The following is a 22,208-nucleotide window of genomic DNA, read 5'->3' on the forward strand; positions in this document are numbered from 1 at the left end:
ACCGGCACTAGGAAACAGACTGAGAAACCAGAGTAAAAGTTTCTCCTGCAACCCGTTCCCTTTGTGCTAGAAGAACGAACGTCTCTCCACATGCTCAGTTCTGAGAGATAAGTGTGTGTGAAAACCTTCCTTCACATAGCTTGTTGGAAACACAAAGTTTCTTTTAAGTTGCAGACTCCAATCCATACATATATATGGGTAGGTACTTGCTCCAACTTGGTTTTACAGTGAAAACTGCAGGAACTTCAAACCGGCACTAGGAAATAGACTGAGAAACCAGAGTAAAAGTTTCTCCTGCAACCCGTTCCCTTTGTGCTAGATGAACGAACGTCTCTCCACATGCTCAGTTCTGAGAGATAACTGTGTGTGAAAGCCGTCCTTCACCTAGCTTGTTGGGAACAAAAAGTTTCTTTTCAGTTGCAAACTCCACTCCATACATATATATGGGGAGGTACTAGCTCCAACTCGGTTTTACAGTGAAAACTGCAGGAACTTCAAACCAGCACTAGGATACAGACTGAGAAACCAGAGTAAAAGTTTCTCCTGCAACCCGTTCCCTTTGTGCTAGATGAACGAACGTCTCTCCACATGCTCAGTTCTGAGAGATAAGTGTGTGTGAAAGCCGTCCTTCACCTAGCTTGTTGGGAACACAAAGTTTCTTTTCAGTTGCAAACTCCAATCCATACATATATATGGGGAGGTACTAGCTCCAACTCGGTTTTACAGTGAAAACTGCAGGAACTTCAAACCGGAACTAGGAAACAGACTGAGAAACCAGAGTAAAAGTTTCTCCTGTAACCCGTTCCATTTGTGCTTGATGAACGAACGTCTCTCCACATGCTCAGATCTGAGAGATAAGTGTGTGTGAATGCCGTCCTTCACCTAGCTTGTTGGGACCACAAAGTTTCTTTTCAGTTGCAAACTCCAATCCATACTTATATATGGGGAGGTACTAGCTCCAACTCCGTTTTACAGTGAAAACTGCAGGAACTTCAAACCGGCACTAGGAAACAGACTGAGAAACCAGAGTAAAAGTTTCTACTGCAACCCGTTCCCTTTGTGCTAGATGAACGAACGTCTCTCAACATGCTCAGTTCTCAGAGATAAGTGTGTGTGAAAGCCGTCCTTCACCTAGCTTGTTGGGAACACAAAGTTTTTTTCAGTTGCATACTCCACACCATACATATATATGGGGAGGTACTAGCTCCAACTCGGTTTTACAGTAAAAACTGCAAGAACTTCAAACCGGCACTAGGAAACAGACTGAGAAACCAGAGTAAAAGTTTCTCCTGCAACCCGTTCCCTTTGTGCTAGAAGAACGAACGTCTCTCCACATGCTCAGTTCTGAGAGATAAGTGTGTGTGAAAGCCGTCCTTCACCTAGCTTGTTGGAAACACAAAGTTTCTTTTCAGTTGCAGACTCCACTCCATACATATATATGGGGAGCTACTAGCTCCAACTCGGTTTTACAGTGAAAACTGCAGGAACTTCAAACCGGCACTAGGAAACAGAATGAAAAACCAGAGTAAAAGTTTCACCTGCAACCCGTTCCTTTTGTGCTAGATGAACGAACGTCTCTCCACATGCTCAGTTCTGAGAGATAATTGTGTGTGAAATCCGTCCTTCACATAGCTTGTTCGGAACACAAAATTTCTTTTCATTTGCAAACTCCACTCCATACATATATATGGGGAGGTACTAGCTGCAACTCGGTTTTAAAGTGAAAACTGCAGGAACATCAAACCGGCACTAGGAAACAGACTGAGAAACCAGAGTAAAAGTTTCTACCGCAACCCGTTCCCTTTGGGCTAGATGAACGAACGTCTCTCCACATGCTCAATTCTGAGAGATAAGTGTGTGTGAAAACCGTCCTTCACCTAGTTTGTTGGGAACACAAAGTTTCTTTTCAGTTGCAAACATCTCTCCATACATATGTATTGGGAGGTACAAGCTGCAACTCTATTTTACAGTGAAAACTGCAGGAAAGTCAAACCGGCACTAGGAAACAGACTGAGAAACCAGAGTAAAATTTTCCCCTGCAACCCGTTTCCTTTGTGCTAGATGAACGAACGTTTCTCCACATGCTCAGTACTGAGAGATAAGTGTGTGTGAAAGCCGTCCTTCACCTAGCTTGTTGGGAACACAAAGTTTATTTTCAGTTGCAAAATTCACTCCATACATATACATGGGGAGGTACTAGCTCCAAATCGCTTTTACAGTGCAAACTGCAGGAACTTCAAACCGGCACTAGGAAACAGAGTGAGAAACCAGAGTAAAAGTTTCTCCTGCAACCCGTTCCCTTTGTGCTAGATGAACGAACGTCTCTCCACATGCTCAGTTCTGAGAGATAACTGTGTGTGAAAGCCGTCCTTCACCTAGCTTGTTGGGAACACAAAGTTTCTTTTCAGTTGCAAACATCTCTCCATAAATATATATGGGGAGGTACTAGCTCCAAATCGGTTTTACAGTGAAAACTGCAGGAACTTCTAACCGGCACTAGGAAAAAGTCTGAGAAATCAGAGTAAAAGTTTCTACTGCAACCCGTTCCGTTTTTGCTAGATGAACGAACGTCTCTCCACATGCTCTGTTCTGAGAGATAAGTGTGAGTGAAAGCCGTCCTTCACCTAGCTTGTTGGGAACACAAAGATTCTTTTCAGTTGCAAACTCCACTCCATACATATATATGGGAGGTACTAGCTCCAACTCGGTTTTACAGTGAAAACTTCAGGAACTTCAAACCGGCACTAAGAAACAGACTGAGGAACCAGAGTAAAAGTTTCTCCTGCAACCCGTTCCATTTGTGCTAGATGAACGAACGTCTCTCCACATGCTCAGTTCTGAGAGATAAGTGTGTGTGAAAACCGTCCTTCACCTAGCTTGTTGGGAACACAAATTTTCTTTTCAGTTGCAAACTCCACTCCATACATATATATGGGGAGGTACTAGCTCCAACTCGGTTTTACAGTGAAAACTGCAGGAACTTCAAACCGGCACTAGGAAACAGACTGAGAATCCAGAGTAAAACTTTGTCCTGCAAACCATTCCCTTTGAGCTAGATGAACGAACGTCTCTCCACATGCTCAGTTCTGAGAGATAAGTGTGTGTGAAAGCCGTCCTTCACCTAGCTTGTTGGGAACACAAAGTTTCTTTTCAGTTGCAGACTCCACTCCATAAATATATATGGGGAGGTACAAGCTCCAACTCGGTTTTACAGTGAAAACTGTAGGAACTTCAAACCGGCACTAGGAAACAGACTGAGAACCAGAGTAAAAGTTTCTCCTGCAACCCGTTCCCTTTGTGCTAGATGAACGAACGTCTCTCCACATGCTCAGTTCGGAGAGATAAGTGTGTGTGAAAGCCGTATTTCACCTAGCTTGTTGGGAACACAAAGTTTCTTTTCAGTTGCAAACATCTCTCCATACATATATATGGGGAGGTACTAGCTGCAACTCGATTTAACAGTGAAAATGCAGGAAATTCAAAACGGCACTAGAATACAGACTGAGGAACCAGAGTAAAAGTTTCCCCTGCAAACCGTTCCCTTTGTGCTAGATGAACGAACGTCTCTCCACATGCTCAGTTCTCAGAGATAAGTGTTTGTGAAAGCCGTCCTACACCTAGCTTGTTGGGAACACAAAGTTTTTTTTAGTTGCATACTCCACACCATACATACATATGGGGAGGTACTAGCTCCAACTCGGTTTTACAGTGAAAACTGCAAGAACTTCAAACCGGCACTAGGAAACAGACTGAGAAACCAGAGTAAAAGTTTCTCCTGCAACCCGTTCCCTTTGTGCTAGAAGAACGAACGTCTATCCACATGCTCAGTTCTGAAAGTTAAGTGTGTGTGAAAACCTTCCTTCACATAGCTTGTTGGAAACACAAAGTTTCTTTTCAGTTGCAGACTCCACTCCATACATATATATGGGTAGGTACTTGCTCCAACTTGGTTTTACAGTGAAAACTGCAGGAACTTCAAACCGGCACTAGGAAACAGACTGAGAAACCAGAGTAAAATTTCTCCTGCAACCCGTTCCCTTTGTGCTAGATGAACGAACGTCTCTCCACATGCTCAGTTCTGAGAGATAACTGTGTGTGAAAGCCGTCCTTCACCTAGCTTGTTGGGAACAAAAAGTTTCTTTTCAGTTGCAAACTCCACTCCATACATATATATGGGGAGGTACTAGCTCCAACTCGGTTTTACAGTGAAAACTGCAGGAACTTCAAACCAGCACTAGGATACAGACTGAGAAACCAGAGTAAAAGTTTCTCCTGCAACCCGTTCCCTTTGTGCTAGATGAACGAACGTCTCTCCACATGCTCAGTTCTGAGAGAAAAGTGTGTGTGAAAGGCGTCCTTCACCTAGCTTGTTGGGAACACAAAGTTTCTTTTCAGTTGCAAACTCCAATCCATACATATATATGGGGAGGTACTAGCTCCAACTCGGTTTTACAGTGAAAACTGCAGGAACTTCAAACCGGCACTAGGAAACAGACTGAGAAACCAGAGTAAAAGTTTGTCCTGCAACCCATTCACTTTGTGCTAGATGAACGAACGTCTCTCCATATGCTTAGTTCTGAGAGATAAGTGCGTGTGAAAGCCGTCCTTCACCTAGCTTGTTCGGAACACAAAATTTCTTTTCAGTTGCAAACTCCACTCCTTACATATATATGGGGAGGTACTAGCTGCAACTCGGTTTTAAAGTGAAAACTGCAGGAACTTGAAACCGGCACTAGGAAACAGACTGAGAAACCAGAGTAAAAGTTTCTACCGCAACCCGTTCCCTTTGGGCTAGAAGAACGAACGTCTCTCCACATGCTCAGTTCTGAGAGATAAGTGTGTGTGAAAGCCGTCCTTCACCTAGCTTGTTGGAAACACATAGTTTCTTTTCAGTTGCAGACTCCACTCCATACATATATATGGGGAGGTACTAGCTCCAACTCGGTTTTACAGTGAAAACTGCAGGAAATTCTAACCGTCACTAGGAAAAAGACTGAGAACCCAGAGTAAAAGTTTCTACTGCAACCCGTTCCCTTTGTGCTAGATGAACGAACGTCTCTCCACATGCTCAGTTCTGAGAGATAAGTGTGCGTGAAAACCGTCCTTCACCTAGCTTGTTGGGAACACAAAGTTTCTTTTCAGTTGCAAACTCCACTCCATACATATATATGGGGAGGTACTCGCTCCAACTCTGTTTTACAGTGAAAACTGCAGGAACTTCAAACCGGCACTAGGAAACAGACTGAGAAACCAGAGTAAAAGTTTCTCCTGCAACCCGTTCCCTTTTTGCTAGATGAACGAACGTCTCTCCACATGCTCAGTTCTGAGAGATAAGTGTGTGTGAAAACCGTCCTTCACCTTGTTTGTTGGGAACACAAAGTTTCTTTTCAGTTGCAAACATCTCTCCATACATATGTATTGGGAGGTACAAGCTGCAACTCTATTTTACAGTGAAAACTGCAGGAAAGTCAAACCGGCACTAGGAAACAGACTGAGAAACCAGAGTAAAATTTTCCCCTGCAACCCGTTTCCTTTGTGCTAGATGAACGAACGTCTCTCCACATGCTCAGTTCTGAGAGATAAGTGTGTGTGAAAGCCGTCCTTTACCTAGCTTGTTGGGAACACAAAGTTTATTTTCAGTTGCAAAATTCACTCCATAAATATACATGGGGAGGTACTAGCTCCAAATCGGTTTTACAGTGAAAACTGCAGGAACTTCAAACCGGCACTAGGAAACAGAGTGAGAAACCAGAGTAAAAGTTTCTCCTGCAACCCGTTCCCTTTGTGCTAGATGAACGAACGTCTCTCCACATGCTCAGTTCTGAGAGATAAGTGTGTGTGAAAGCCGTCCTTCACCTAGCTTGTTGGGAACACAAAGTTTCTTTTCAGTTGCAAACATCTCTCCATAAATATATATGGGGAGGTACTAGCTCCAACTCGGTTTTACAGTGAAAACTGCAGGAACTTCAAACCGGCACTAGGAAAAAGACTGAGAAATCAGAGTAAACGTTTCTACTGCAACCCGTTCCCTTTTTGCTAGATGAACGAACGTCTCTCCACATTCTCTGTTCTGAGAGATAAGTGTGAGTGAAAGCCGTCCTTCACCTAGCTTGTTGGGAACACAAAGATTCTTTTCAGTTGCAAACTCCACTCCATACATATATATGGGATGTACTAGCTCCAACTCGGTTTTACAGTGAAAACTGCAGGAACTTCAAACCGGCACTAGGAAACAGACTGAGAAACCAGAGTAAAAGTTTCTCCTGCAACCCGTTCCCTTTGTGCTAGATGAACGAACGTCTCTCCACATGCTCATTTCTGAGAGATAAGTGTGTGTGAAAACCGTCCTTCACCTAGCTTGTTGGGAACACAAATTTTCTTTTCAGTTGCAAACTCCACTCCATACATATATATGGGGAGGTACTAGCTCCAACTCGGTTTTACAGTGAAAACTGCAGGAACTTCAAACCGGCACTAGGAAACAGACTGAGAATCCAGAGTAAAACTTTGTCCTGCAAACCATTCCCTTTGAGCTAGATGAACGAACGTCTCTCCACATGCTCAGTTCTGAGAGATAAGTGTGTGTGAAAGCCGTCCTTCACCTAGCTTGTTGGGAACACAAAGTTTCTTTTCAGTTGCAGACTCCACTCCATACATATATATGGGGAGGTACAAGCTCCAACTCGGTTTTACAGTGAAAACTGTAGGAACTTCAACCCGGCACTAGGAAACAGACTGAGAAACCAGAGTAAAAGTTTCTCCTGCAACCCGTTCCCTTTGTGCTAGATGAACGAACGTCTCCCCACATGCTCAGTTCTGAGAGATAAGTGTGTGTGAAAGCCGTATTTCACCTAGCTTGTTGGGAACACAAAGTTTCTTTTCAGTTGCAAACATCTCTCCATACATATATATGGGGAGGTACTAGCTGCAACTCGATTTAACAGTGAAAATGCAGGAAATTCAAAACGGCACTAGAATACAGACTGAGGAACCAGAGTAAAAGTTTCCCCTGCAACCCGTTCCCTTTGTGCTAGATGAATGAACGTCTCTCCACATGCTCAGTTCTCAGAGATAAGTGTTTGTGAAAGCCGTCCTTCACATAGCTTGTTGGGAACACAAAGTTTTTTTCAGTTGCATACTCCACTCCATACATACATATGGGGAGGTACTAGCTCCAACTCGGTTTTACAGTGAAAACTGCAAGAACTTCAAACCGGCACTAGGAAACAGACTGAGAAACCAGAGTAAAAGTTTCTCCTGCAACCCGTTCCCTTTGTGCTAGAAGAACGAACGTCTCTCCACATGCTCAGTTCTGAGAGATAAGTGTGTGTGAAAACCTTCCTTCACATAGCTTGTTGGAAACACAAAGTTTCTTTTCAGTTGCAGACTCCACTCCATACATATATATGGGTAGGTACTTGCTCCAACTTGGTTTTACAGTGAAAAATGCAGGAACTTCAAACCGGCACTAGGAAACAGACTGAGAAACCAGAGTAAAAGATTCTCCTGCAACCCGTTCCCTTTGTGCTAGATGAACGTACGTCTCTCCACATTCTCAGTTCTGAGGGATAAGTGTGTGTGAAAGCCGTCCTTCACCTAGCTTGTTGGGAACACAAAGTTTCTTTTCAGTTGCAATCTCCACTCCATACATATACATGGGGAGGTACTAGCTCCAACTCGGATTTACAGTGAAAACTGCAGGAACTTCAAACCGGCACTAGGAAACAGAGTGAGAAACCAGAGTAAAAGTTTCTCCTGCAACCGGTTCCCTTTGTGCTAGATGAACGAACGTCTCTGCACATGCTCAGTTCTGAGAGATATATGTGTCTGAAAGCCGTCCTTCACTTAGCTTGTTGGGAACACAAAGTTTCTTTTCAGTTACAAACTCCAATCCATACATATATATGGGCAGGTACTAGCTCCAACTAGGTTTTACAGTGAAAACTGCAGGAACTTCAAACCGGCACTAGGAAACAGACTGAGAAACCAGAGTAAAAGTATGTCCTAAAACCCGTTCCTTTTGTGCTAGATGAACGAATGTCTCTCCACATGCTCTGTTCTGATAGATAAGTGTGTGTGAAAGCCGTACTTCACCTACATTGTTGGGAACACAAAGTTTCTTTTCAGTTGCAAAATCCACTCCATACATATATATGGGGAGGTACTTGCTCCAAATCGGTTTTACAGTGAAAACTGCAGGAAATTCAAACAGGCACTAGGAAACAGACTGAGAAACCAGAGTGAAAGTTTCTCCTGCAAACCGTTCCCTTTGTGCTAGATGAACGAACGTCTCTCCACATGCTCAGTTCTGAGATATAAGTGTGTGTGAAAGCCGTCCTTCACCTAGCTTGTTGGGAACACAAAGTTTCTATTCAGTTGCAAAATCCACTCCATACATATACATGGAGAGGTACTAGCTCCAACTCGGTTTTACAGTGAAAACTGCAGGAACTTCAAACCGTCACTAGGAAACAGACTGAGAAACCGGATTAAAAGTTTCTCCTGCAACCCGTTTCCTTTGTGCTAGATGAACGAACGTCTCTCCACATGCTCAGTTCTGAGAGATAAGTGTGTGTGAAAGCCGTCCTTCACCTAGCTTGTTGGGAACACAAAGTTTCTTTTCTGTTACAGACTCCATTCCATACATACATATGGGCAGGTACTAGCTCCAACTCGGTTTTACAGTGAAAACTGCAGGAACTTCAAACCGGCACTAGGAAACAGACTGAGAAATCAGAGTAAAAGATTCTCCTGCTACCCGTTCCTTTGTGCTAGATGAACGAACTTCTCTCCACATGGTCGGTTCTGAGAGATAAGTGTGTCTGAAAGCCGTCCTTCAACTAGATTGTTGGGAACACAAAGTCTCTTTTCAGTTGCAGACTCCACCCAACATATATATGGGGAGGTACTAGCTCCAACTCGGTTTTACAGTGAAAACTGCAGGAACTTCAAACCGGCACTAGGAAACAGACTGAGAAACCAGAGTAAAAGATTCTCCTGCAACCCCTTCCCTTTGTGCCAGATGAACGAACGTCTCTCCACATTCTCGGTTCTGAGATATAAGTGTGTGTGAAAGCCGTCCTTCACCTAGCTTGTTGGGAACACAAAGTTTCTTTTCAGTTGCAAACTCCACTCCATACATATATATGGGGAGGTACTAGCTCCAACTCGGTTTTTCAGTGAAAACTGCAGGAACTTCAAACCAGCAATAGGAAACAGACTGAGAAACCAGAGTAAAAGATTCTCCTGCAACCCGTTCCCTTTGTGCTAGATGAACGAACGTCTCTCCACATGCTCAGTTCTGAGAGATAAGTGTGTGTGAAAGCCGTCCTTCACCTAGCTTGTTGGGAACACAAAGTTTCTTTTCAGTTGCAAACATCTCTCAATACATATATATGGGGAGGTACTAGCTCCAACTCGGTTTTACAGTGAAAACTGCAGGAAATTCTAACCGGCACTAGGAAACAGACTGAGAAACCAGAGTAAAAGTTTCTACTGCAACCCGTTCCCTTTGTGCTAGATGAACGAACGTCTCTCCACATGCTCAGTTCTCAAAGATAAGTGTGTGTGAAAGCCATCCTTCAACTAGCTTCTTGGGAACACAAAGTTTCTTTTCAGTTGCAAACTCCAGTCCATACATATATATGGGGAGGTACTAGCTCCAACTCGGTTTTACAGTAAAAACTGCAAGAACTTCAAACCGGCACTAGGAAACAGAGTGAGAAACCAGAGTAAAAGTTTCTCCTGCAACCCGTTCCCTTTGTGCTAGAAGAACGAACGTCTCTACACATGCTCAGTTCTGAGAGATAAGTGTGTGTGAAAGCCGTCCTTCACCTAGCTTGTTGGAAACACAAAGTTTCTTTTCAGTTGCAGACTCCACTCCATACATATATATGGGGAGGTACAAGCTCCAACTCGGTTTTACAGTGAAAACCTTAGGAACTTCAAACCGGCACTAGGAAACAGACTGAGAAACCAGAGTAAAAGTTTCTCCTGCAACCCGTTCCCTTTGTGCTAGATGAACGAACGTCTCTCCACATGCTCAGTTCTGAGAGATAAGTGTGTGTGAAAGCCGTATTTCACCTAGCTTGTTGGGAACACAAAGTTTCTTTTCAGTTGCAAACATCTCTCCATACATATATATGGGGAGGTACTAGCTGCAACTCGATTTAACAGTGAAAATGCAGGAAATTCAAAACGGCACTAGAATACAGACTGAGGAACCAGAGTAAAAGTTTCCCCTGCACCCCGTTCCCTTTGTGCTAGATGAACGAACGTCTCTCCACATGCTCAGTTCTCAGAGATAAGTGTTTGTGAAAGCCGTCCTTCACCTAGCTTGTTGGGAACACAAAGTTTTTTTTAGTTGCATACTCCACACCATACATACATATGGGGAGGTACTAGCTCCAACTCGGTTTTACAGTGAAAACTGCAAGAACTTCAAACCGGCACTAGGAAACAGACTGAGAAACCAGAGTAAAAGTTTCTCCTGCAACCCGTTCCCTTTGTGCTAGAAGAACGAACGTCTCTCCACATGCTCAGTTCTGAGAGATAAGTGTGTGTGAAAACCTTCCTTCACATAGCTTGTTGGAAACACAAAGTTTCTTTTAAGTTGCAGACTCCAATCCATACATATATATGGGTAGGTACTTGCTCCAACTTGGTTTTACAGTGAAAACTGCAGGAACTTCAAACCGGCACTAGGAAATAGACTGAGAAACCAGAGTAAAAGTTTCTCCTGCAACCCGTTCCCTTTGTGCTAGATGAACGAACGTCTCTCCACATGCTCAGTTCTGAGAGATAACTGTGTGTGAAAGCCGTCCTTCACCTAGCTTGTTGGGAACAAAAAGTTTCTTTTCAGTTGCAAACTCCACTCCATACATATATATGGGGAGGTACTAGCTCCAACTCGGTTTTACAGTGAAAACTGCAGGAACTTCAAACCAGCACTAGGATACAGACTGAGAAACCAGAGTAAAAGTTTCTCCTGCAACCCGTTCCCTTTGTGCTAGATGAACGAACGTCTCTAAACATGCTCAGTTCTGAGAGATAAGTGTGTGTGAAAGCCGTCCTTCACCTAGCTTGTTGGGAACACAAAGTTTCTTTTCAGTTGCAAACTCCAATCCATACATATATATGGGGAGGTACTAGCTCCAACTCGGTTTTACAGTGAAAACTGCAGGAACTTCAAACCGGAACTAGGAAACAGACTGAGAAACCAGAGTAAAAGTTTCTCCTGTAACCCGTTCCATTTGTGCTTGATGAACGAACGTCTCTCCACATGCTCAGATCTGAGAGATAAGTGTGTGTGAATGCCGTCCTTCACCTAGCTTGTTGGGACCACAAAGTTTCTTTTCAGTTGCAAACTCCAATCCATACTTATATATGGGGAGGTACTAGCTCCAACTCCGTTTTACAGTGAAAACTGCAGGAACTTCAAACCGGCACTAGGAAACAGACTGAGAAACCAGAGTAAAAGTTTCTACTGCAACCCGTTCCCTTTGTGCTAGATGAACGAACGTCTCTCAACATGCTCAGTTCTCAGAGATAAGTGTGTGTGAAAGCCGTCCTTCACCTAGCTTGTTGGGAACACAAAGTTTTTTTCAGTTGCATACTCCACACCATACATATATATGGGGAGGTACTAGCTCCAACTCGGTTTTACAGTAAAAACTGCAAGAACTTCAAACCGGCACTAGGAAACAGACTGAGAAACCAGAGTAAAAGTTTCTCCTGCAACCCGTTCCCTTTGTGCTAGAAGAACGAACGTCTCTCCACATGCTCAGTTCTGAGAGATAAGTGTGTGTGAAAGCCGTCCTTCACCTAGCTTGTTGGAAACACAAAGTTTCTTTTCAGTTGCAGACTCCACTCCATACATATATATGGGGAGCTACTAGCTCCAACTCGGTTTTACAGTGAAAACTGCAGGAACTTCAAACCGGCACTAGGAAACAGAATGAAAAACCAGAGTAAAAGTTTCACCTGCAACCCGTTCCTTTTGTGCTAGATGAACGAACGTCTCTCCACATGCTCAGTTCTGAGAGATAATTGTGTGTGAAATCCGTCCTTCACATAGCTTGTTCGGAACACAAAATTTCTTTTCATTTGCAAACTCCACTCCATACATATATATGGGGAGGTACTAGCTGCAACTCGGTTTTAAAGTGAAAACTGCAGGAACATCAAACCGGCACTAGGAAACAGACTGAGAAACCAGAGTAAAAGTTTCTACCGCAACCCGTTCCCTTTGGGCTAGATGAACGAACGTCTCTCCACATGCTCAATTCTGAGAGATAAGTGTGTGTGAAAACCGTCCTTCACCTAGTTTGTTGGGAACACAAAGTTTCTTTTCAGTTGCAAACATCTCTCCATACATATGTATTGGGAGGTACAAGCTGCAACTCTATTTTACAGTGAAAACTGCAGGAAAGTCAAACCGGCACTAGGAAACAGACTGAGAAACCAGAGTAAAATTTTCCCCTGCAACCCGTTTCCTTTGTGCTAGATGAACGAACGTTTCTCCACATGCTCAGTACTGAGAGATAAGTGTGTGTGAAAGCCGTCCTTCACCTAGCTTGTTGGGAACACAAAGTTTATTTTCAGTTGCAAAATTCACTCCATACATATACATGGGGAGGTACTAGCTCCAAATCGCTTTTACAGTGCAAACTGCAGGAACTTCAAACCGGCACTAGGAAACAGAGTGAGAAACCAGAGTAAAAGTTTCTCCTGCAACCCGTTCCCTTTGTGCTAGATGAACGAACGTCTCTCCACATGCTCAGTTCTGAGAGATAACTGTGTGTGAAAGCCGTCCTTCACCTAGCTTGTTGGGAACACAAAGTTTCTTTTCAGTTGCAAACATCTCTCCATAAATATATATGGGGAGGTACTAGCTCCAAATCGGTTTTACAGTGAAAACTGCAGGAACTTCTAACCGGCACTAGGAAAAAGTCTGAGAAATCAGAGTAAAAGTTTCTACTGCAACCCGTTCCGTTTTTGCTAGATGAACGAACGTCTCTCCACATGCTCTGTTCTGAGAGATAAGTGTGAGTGAAAGCCGTCCTTCACCTAGCTTGTTGGGAACACAAAGATTCTTTTCAGTTGCAAACTCCACTCCATACATATATATGGGAGGTACTAGCTCCAACTCGGTTTTACAGTGAAAACTTCAGGAACTTCAAACCGGCACTAAGAAACAGACTGAGGAACCAGAGTAAAAGTTTCTCCTGCAACCCGTTCCATTTGTGCTAGATGAACGAACGTCTCTCCACATGCTCAGTTCTGAGAGATAAGTGTGTGTGAAAACCGTCCTTCACCTAGCTTGTTGGGAACACAAATTTTCTTTTCAGTTGCAAACTCCACTCCATACATATATATGGGGAGGTACTTGCTACAACTCGGTTTTACAGTGAAAACTGCAGGAACTTCAAACCGGCACTAGGAAACAGACTGAGAATCCAGAGTAAAACTTTGTCCTGCAAACCATTCCCTTTGAGCTAGATGAACGAACGTCTCTCCACATGCTCAGTTCTGAGAGATAAGTGTGTGTGAAAGCCGTCCTTCACCTAGCTTGTTGGGAACACAAAGTTTCTTTTCAGTTGCAGACTCCACTCCATAAATATATATGGGGAGGTACAAGCTCCAACTCGGTTTTACAGTGAAAACTGTAGGAACTTCAAACCGGCACTAGGAAACAGACTGAGAACCAGAGTAAAAGTTTCTCCTGCAACCCGTTCCCTTTGTGCTAGATGAACGAACGTCTCTCCACATGCTCAGTTCGGAGAGATAAGTGTGTGTGAAAGCCGTATTTCACCTAGCTTGTTGGGAACACAAAGTTTCTTTTCAGTTGCAAACATCTCTCCATACATATATATGGGGAGGTACTAGCTGCAACTCGATTTAACAGTGAAAATGCAGGAAATTCAAAACGGCACTAGAATACAGACTGAGGAACCAGAGTAAAAGTTTCCCCTGCAAACCGTTCCCTTTGTGCTAGATGAACGAACGTCTCTCCACATGCTCAGTTCTCAGAGATAAGTGTTTGTGAAAGCCGTCCTACACCTAGCTTGTTGGGAACACAAAGTTTTTTTTAGTTGCATACTCCACACCATACATACATATGGGGAGGTACTAGCTCCAACTCGGTTTTACAGTGAAAACTGCAAGAACTTCAAACCGGCACTAGGAAACAGACTGAGAAACCAGAGTAAAAGTTTCTCCTGCAACCCGTTCCCTTTGTGCTAGAAGAACGAACGTCTATCCACATGCTCAGTTCTGAAAGTTAAGTGTGTGTGAAAACCTTCCTTCACATAGCTTGTTGGAAACACAAAGTTTCTTTTCAGTTGCAGACTCCACTCCATACATATATATGGGTAGGTACTTGCTCCAACTTGGTTTTACAGTGAAAACTGCAGGAACTTCAAACCGGCACTAGGAAACAGACTGAGAAACCAGAGTAAAATTTCTCCTGCAACCCGTTCCCTTTGTGCTAGATGAACGAACGTCTCTCCACATGCTCAGTTCTGAGAGATAACTGTGTGTGAAAGCCGTCCTTCACCTAGCTTGTTGGGAACAAAAAGTTTCTTTTCAGTTGCAAACTCCACTCCATACATATATATGGGGAGGTACTAGCTCCAACTCGGTTTTACAGTGAAAACTGCAGGAACTTCAAACCAGCACTAGGATACAGACTGAGAAACCAGAGTAAAAGTTTCTCCTGCAACCCGTTCCCTTTGTGCTAGATGAACGAACGTCTCTCCACATGCTCAGTTCTGAGAGAAAAGTGTGTGTGAAAGGCGTCCTTCACCTAGCTTGTTGGGAACACAAAGTTTCTTTTCAGTTGCAAACTCCAATCCATACATATATATGGGGAGGTACTAGCTCCAACTCGGTTTTACAGTGAAAACTGCAGGAACTTCAAACCGGCACTAGGAAACAGACTGAGAAACCAGAGTAAAAGTTTGTCCTGCAACCCATTCACTTTGTGCTAGATGAACGAACGTCTCTCCATATGCTTAGTTCTGAGAGATAAGTGCGTGTGAAAGCCGTCCTTCACCTAGCTTGTTCGGAACACAAAATTTCTTTTCAGTTGCAAACTCCACTCCTTACATATATATGGGGAGGTACTAGCTGCAACTCGGTTTTAAAGTGAAAACTGCAGGAACTTGAAACCGGCACTAGGAAACAGACTGAGAAACCAGAGTAAAAGTTTCTACCGCAACCCGTTCCCTTTGGGCTAGAAGAACGAACGTCTCTCCACATGCTCAGTTCTGAGAGATAAGTGTGTGTGAAAGCCGTCCTTCACCTAGCTTGTTGGAAACACATAGTTTCTTTTCAGTTGCAGACTCCACTCCATACATATATATGGGGAGGTACTAGCTCCAACTCGGTTTTACAGTGAAAACTGCAGGAAATTCTAACCGTCACTAGGAAAAAGACTGAGAACCCAGAGTAAAAGTTTCTACTGCAACCCGTTCCCTTTGTGCTAGATGAACGAACGTCTCTCCACATGCTCAGTTCTGAGAGATAAGTGTGCGTGAAAACCGTCCTTCACCTAGCTTGTTGGGAACACAAAGTTTCTTTTCAGTTGCAAACTCCACTCCATACATATATATGGGGAGGTACTCGCTCCAACTCTGTTTTACAGTGAAAACTGCAGGAACTTCAAACCGGCACTAGGAAACAGACTGAGAAACCAGAGTAAAAGTTTCTCCTGCAACCCGTTCCCTTTTTGCTAGATGAACGAACGTCTCTCCACATGCTCAGTTCTGAGAGATAAGTGTGTGTGAAAACCGTCCTTCACCTTGTTTGTTGGGAACACAAAGTTTCTTTTCAGTTGCAAACATCTCTCCATACATATGTATTGGGAGGTACAAGCTGCAACTCTATTTTACAGTGAAAACTGCAGGAAAGTCAAACCGGCACTAGGAAACAGACTGAGAAACCAGAGTAAAATTTTCCCCTGCAACCCGTTTCCTTTGTGCTAGATGAACGAACGTCTCTCCACATGCTCAGTTCTGAGAGATAAGTGTGTGTGAAAGCCGTCCTTTACCTAGCTTGTTGGGAACACAAAGTTTATTTTCAGTTGCAAAATTCACTCCATAAATATACATGGGGAGGTACTAGCTCCAAATCGGTTTTACAGTGAAAACTGCAGGAACTTCAAACCGGCACTAGGAAACAGAGTGAGAAACCAGAGTAAAAGTTTCTCCTGCAACCCGTTCCCTTTGTGCTAGATGAACGAACGTCTCTCCACATGCTCAGTTCTGAGAGATAAGTGTGTGTGAAAGCCGTCCTTCACCTAGCTTGTTGGGAACACAAAGTTTCTTTTCAGTTGCAAACATCTCTCCATAAATATATATGGGGAGGTACTAGCTCCAACTCGGTTTTACAGTGAAAACTGCAGGAACTTCAAACCGGCACTAGGAAAAAGACTGAGAAATCAGAGTAAACGTTTCTACTGCAACCCGTTCCCTTTTTGCTAGATGAACGAACGTCTCTCCACATTCTCTGTTCTGAGAGATAAGTGTGAGTGAAAGCCGTCCTTCACCTAGCTTGTTGGGAACACAAAGATTCTTTTCAGTTGCAAACTCCACTCCATACATATATATGGGATGTACTAGCTCCAACTCGGTTTTACAGTGAAAACTGCAGGAACTTCAAACCGGCACTAGGAAACAGACTGAGAAACCAGAGTAAAAGTTTCTCCTGCAACCCGTTCCCTTTGTGCTAGATGAACGAACGTCTCTCCACATGCTCATTTCTGAGAGATAAGTGTGTGTGAAAACCGTCCTTCACCTAGCTTGTTGGGAACACAAATTTTCTTTTCAGTTGCAAACTCCACTCCATACATATATATGGGGAGGTACTAGCTCCAACTCGGTTTTACAGTGAAAACTGCAGGAACTTCAAACCGGCACTAGGAAACAGACTGAGAATCCAGAGTAAAACTTTGTCCTGCAAACCATTCCCTTTGAGCTAGATGAACGAACGTCTCTCCACATGCTCAGTTCTGAGAGATAAGTGTGTGTGAAAGCCGTCCTTCACCTAGCTTGTTGGGAACACAAAGTTTCTTTTCAGTTGCAGACTCCACTCCATACATATATATGGGGAGGTACAAGCTCCAACTCGGTTTTACAGTGAAAACTGTAGGAACTTCAACCCGGCACTAGGAAACAGACTGAGAAACCAGAGTAAAAGTTTCTCCTGCAACCCGTTCCCTTTGTGCTAGATGAACGAACGTCTCCCCACATGCTCAGTTCTGAGAGATAAGTGTGTGTGAAAGCCGTATTTCACCTAGCTTGTTGGGAACACAAAGTTTCTTTTCAGTTGCAAACATCTCTCCATACATATATATGGGGAGGTACTAGCTGCAACTCGATTTAACAGTGAAAATGCAGGAAATTCAAAACGGCACTAGAATACAGACTGAGGAACCAGAGTAAAAGTTTCCCCTGCAACCCGTTCCCTTTGTGCTAGATGAATGAACGTCTCTCCACATGCTCAGTTCTCAGAGATAAGTGTTTGTGAAAGCCGTCCTTCACATAGCTTGTTGGGAACACAAAGTTTTTTTCAGTTGCATACTCCACTCCATACATACATATGGGGAGGTACTAGCTCCAACTCGGTTTTACAGTGAAAACTGCAAGAACTTCAAACCGGCACTAGGAAACAGACTGAGAAACCAGAGTAAAAGTTTCTCCTGCAACCCGTTCCCTTTGTGCTAGAAGAACGAACGTCTCTCCACATGCTCAGTTCTGAGAGATAAGTGTGTGTGAAAACCTTCCTTCACATAGCTTGTTGGAAACACAAAGTTTCTTTTCAGTTGCAGACTCCACTCCATACATATATATGGGTAGGTACTTGCTCCAACTTGGTTTTACAGTGAAAAATGCAGGAACTTCAAACCGGCACTAGGAAACAGACTGAGAAACCAGAGTAAAGTTTCTCCTGCAACCCGTTCCCTTTGTGCTAGATGAACGAACGTCTCTACACATGCTCAGTTCTGAGAGATAACTGTGTGTGAAAGCCGTCCTTCACCTAGCTTGTTGGGAACAAAAAGTTTCTTTTCAGTTGCAAACTCCACTCCATACATATATATGGGGAGGTACTAGCTCCAACTCGGTTTTACAGTGAAAACTGCAGGAACTTCAAACCAGCACTAGGATACAGACTGAGAAACCAGAGTAAAAGTTTCTCCTGCAACCCGTTCCCTTTGTGCTAGATGAACGAACGTCTCTCCACATGCTCAGTTCTGAGAGAAAAGTGTGTGTGAAAGGCGTCCTTCACCTAGCTTGTTGGGAACACAAAGTTTCTTTTCAGTTGCAAACTCCAATCCATACATATATATGGGGAGGTACTAGCTCCAACTCGTTTTTATAGTGAAAACTGCAGGAACTTCAAACCGGCACTAGGAAACAGACTGAGGAACCAGAGTAAAAGTTTCCCCTGCAACCCGTTCCCTTTGTGCTAGATGAACGAAAGTCTCTCCACATGCTCAGTTCTGAGAGATAATTGTATGTGAAAGCCGTCCTTCAACTAGCTTGTTGGGAACACAAAGTTTTTTTTAAGTTGCATACTCCACACCATAAATATATATGGGGAGGTACAAGCTCCAAATCGGTTTTACAGTGAAAACTGCAGTAACTTCAAACCGGCACTAGGAAACAGACTGAGAAACCAGAGTAAAAGTTTCTCCTGCAAGCCGTTCCCATTGTGCTAGATGAACGAACGTCTCTCCACATGCTCAGTTCTGAGAGATAAGTGTGTGTGAAAGCCGTCCTTCACCTAGCTTGTTGGCAACACAAAGTTTCTTTTCAGTGGCAAACATCTATCCATAGATATATATGGGGAGGTTCTAGATCCAACTCGGTTTTACAGTGAAAACTGCAGGAACTTCAAACCGGCACTAGGAAACAGACTGAGAAACCAGAGTAAAAGTTTCTCCTGCAACCCGTTCCCTTTGTGCTAGATGAACGAACGTCTCTCCACATGCTCATTTCTGAGAGATAAGTGTGTGTGAAAGCCGTCGTTCACCTAGCTTGTTGGGAACACAAAGTTTCTTTTCAGTTGCAAACATCTCTCCATACATATATATGGGGAGGTACAAGCTGCAACCCTATTTTACAGTGAAAATTGCAGGAACGTCAAACCGGCACTAGGAAACAGACTGAGAAACCAGAGTAAAAGTTTCTCCTGCAACCCGTTCCATTTGTGCTAGATGAACGAACGTCTCTACACATGCTCATTTCTGAGAGATAAGTGTGTGTGAAAGCCGTCCTTCAACTAGCTTGTTGGGAACACAAAGTTTCTTTTTAGTTGCAAACATCTCTCCATACATATATATGGGGAGGTACTAGTTCCAACTCGGTTTTACAGTGAAAACTGCCAGAACTTCAAACCACCACTAGGAAAAAACTGAGAAACCAGAGTAAAAGTTTCTCCTGCAACCCGTTCCCTTTGTGCTAGATGAATGAACGTCTCTCCACATGCTCAGATCTGAGAGATAAGTGTGTGTGAAAGCCGTCCTTCACCTAGCTTGTTGGGAAAACAAAGTTTCTTTTCAGTTGCAAACTCCAATCCATACATATATATGGGGAGGTAATAGCTCCAACTCGGTTTTACAGTGAAAACTGCAGGAACTTCAAAACGGCACTAGGAAACAGACTGAGAAACCAGAGTAAAGTTTCTCCTGCAACCCGTTCCCTTTGTGCTAGATGAACGAACGTCTCTCCACATGCTCAGTTCTGAGAGATAAGTGTGTGTGAAAGCCGTCCTTCACCTAGCTTGTTGGGAACACAAAGTTTCTTTTCAGTTGCAAACATCTCTCCATACATATGTATGGGGAGGTACTAGCTGCAACTCGATTTTACAGTGAAAATGCAGGAATTTCTAAAACGGCACTAGAATACAGACTGAGGAACCAGAGTAAAAGTTTCCCCTGCAACCCGTTCCCTTTGTGCTAGATGAACGAAAGTCTCTCAACATGCTCAGTTCTGAGAGATAATTGTGTGTGAAAGCCGTCCTTCAACTAGCTTGTTGGGAACACAAAGTTTTTTTCAGTTGCATACTCCACACCATAAATATATATGGGGAGGTACAAGCTCCAAATCGGTTTTACAGTGAAAACTGCAAGAACTTCAAACCGGCACTAGGAAACAGACTGAGAAACCAGAGTAAAAGATTCTCCTGCAACCCGTTCCCTTTGTGCTAGATGAACGAACGTCTCTACACATGCTCAGTTCTGAGATATAAGTGTGTGTGAAAACCGTCCTTCACCTAGCTTGTTGGGAACACAAAGTTTCTTTTCAGTTGCAAAATCCACTCCATACATATATATGGGGAGGTACTTGCTCCAACTCGTTTTTACAGTGAAAACTGCAGGAACTTCAAACCGGCACTAGGAAACAGACTGAGAAACCAGAGTAAAAGTTTCCCCTGCAACTCGTTCCCTTTGTGCTAGATGAACGAACGTCTCTCCACATGCTCAGTTCTGAGAGAAAAGTGTGTGTGAAAGCCGTCCTTCACCTAGCTTGTTGGGAACACAAAGTTTCTTTTCAGTTGCAAACTCCACTCCATACATATATATGGGGAGGTACTAGCTCCAACTCGGTTTTACAGTGAAAACTGCAGGAACTTCAAACCGGCACTAGGAAACAGACTGAGAAACGAGAGTAAAGTTTCCCGGCAACCCGTTCCCTTAGTGATAGATGAACGAACGTCTCTCCACATGCTCAGTTCTGAGATATAAGTGTGTTTGAAAGCTTTCCTTCACCTAGCTTGTTGGGAACACAAAGTTACTTTTCAGTTGCAAACTCCACTCCATACATATATATGGGGAGGTACTTGCTCCAACTCGGTTTTATAGTGACAACTGCAGTAACTTCAAACCGGTACTAGGAAACAGACTGAGAAACCAGAGTAAAAGTTTCTCCTGCAACCCGTTCCATTTGTGCTAGATGAACGAACGTCTCTCCACATGCTCATTTCTGAGAGATAAGTGTGTGTTAAATCCGTCCTTCACCTAGCTTGTTGGGAACACAAAGTTTCTTTTCAGTTGCAAACTGCACTCCATACATATATATGGGGAGGTACTAGCTCCAACTCGATTTTACAGTGAAAACTGCAGGAACTTCAACCCGGCACTAGGAAACAGACTGAGAAACCAGAGTAAAAGTTTCTCCTGTAACCCGTTCCCTTTGTGCTAGATGAACGAACGTTTCTCCACATGCTCAGTTCTGAGAGATAAGTGTGTGTGAAAGCCGTCCTTCACCTAGCTTGTTGGGAACACAAAGTTTCTTTTCAGTTGCAAACCCCACTCCATACATATGTATGGGGAATTATTAGCTGCAACTCGGTTTTACAGTGAAAACTGCAGGAACTTCAAACTGGCACTAGGAAACAGACTGAGAAACCAGAGTAAAAGTTTCTCCTGCAACCCGTTTCCTTTGTGCTAGATGAACGTACGTCTCTTCACATGCTCAGTTCTGAGAGATAAGTGTGTGTGAAAGCCGTCCTTCACGTAGCTTGTTGGGAACACAAAGTTTCTTTTCAGTTGCAAACTCCAATCCATACATATATATGGGGAGGTACTTGCTACAACTCGGTTTTATAGTGAAAACTGCAGTAACTTCAAACCGGCACTAGGAAACAGACTGAGAAACCAGAGTAAATATTTCTCCTGCCACCCGTTCCATTTGTGCTAGATGAACGAACGTCTCTTCACATGCTCAGTTCTGAGAGATAAGTGTGTTTGAAAGCCGTCCTTCAACAAGCTTGTTGGGAACACAAAGTTTCTTTTCAGTTGCAAACTCCACTCCATACATATATATGGGGAGGTACTAGCTTCAACTCGGTTTTACAGTGAAAACTGCAGGAACTTCAAACCGGCACTAGGAAACAGACTGAGAAACCAGATTAAAAGTTTCTCCTGCAACCCGTTCCCTTTGTGCTAGATGAACGAACGTCTCTCCACATGCTCAGTTCTGAGAGATAATTGTGTGTGAATTCCGTCCTTCACGTAGCTTGTTGGGAACACAAAGTTTCTTTTCAGTTGCAAACATCTCTCTATGCATATGTATGGGGAGGTACTAGCTCCAACTCGGTTTTACAGTGAAAACTGCAGGAACTTCAAACCGGCACTAGGAAACAGACTGAGAAACGAGAGTAAAGTTTCCCGGCAACTCGTTCACTTTGTGATAGATGAACGA

Source organism: Camelus bactrianus, chromosome 16, assembly GCF_048773025.1.
Source record: "Camelus bactrianus isolate YW-2024 breed Bactrian camel chromosome 16, ASM4877302v1, whole genome shotgun sequence".
Taxonomy (NCBI): domain Eukaryota; kingdom Metazoa; phylum Chordata; class Mammalia; order Artiodactyla; family Camelidae; genus Camelus; species Camelus bactrianus.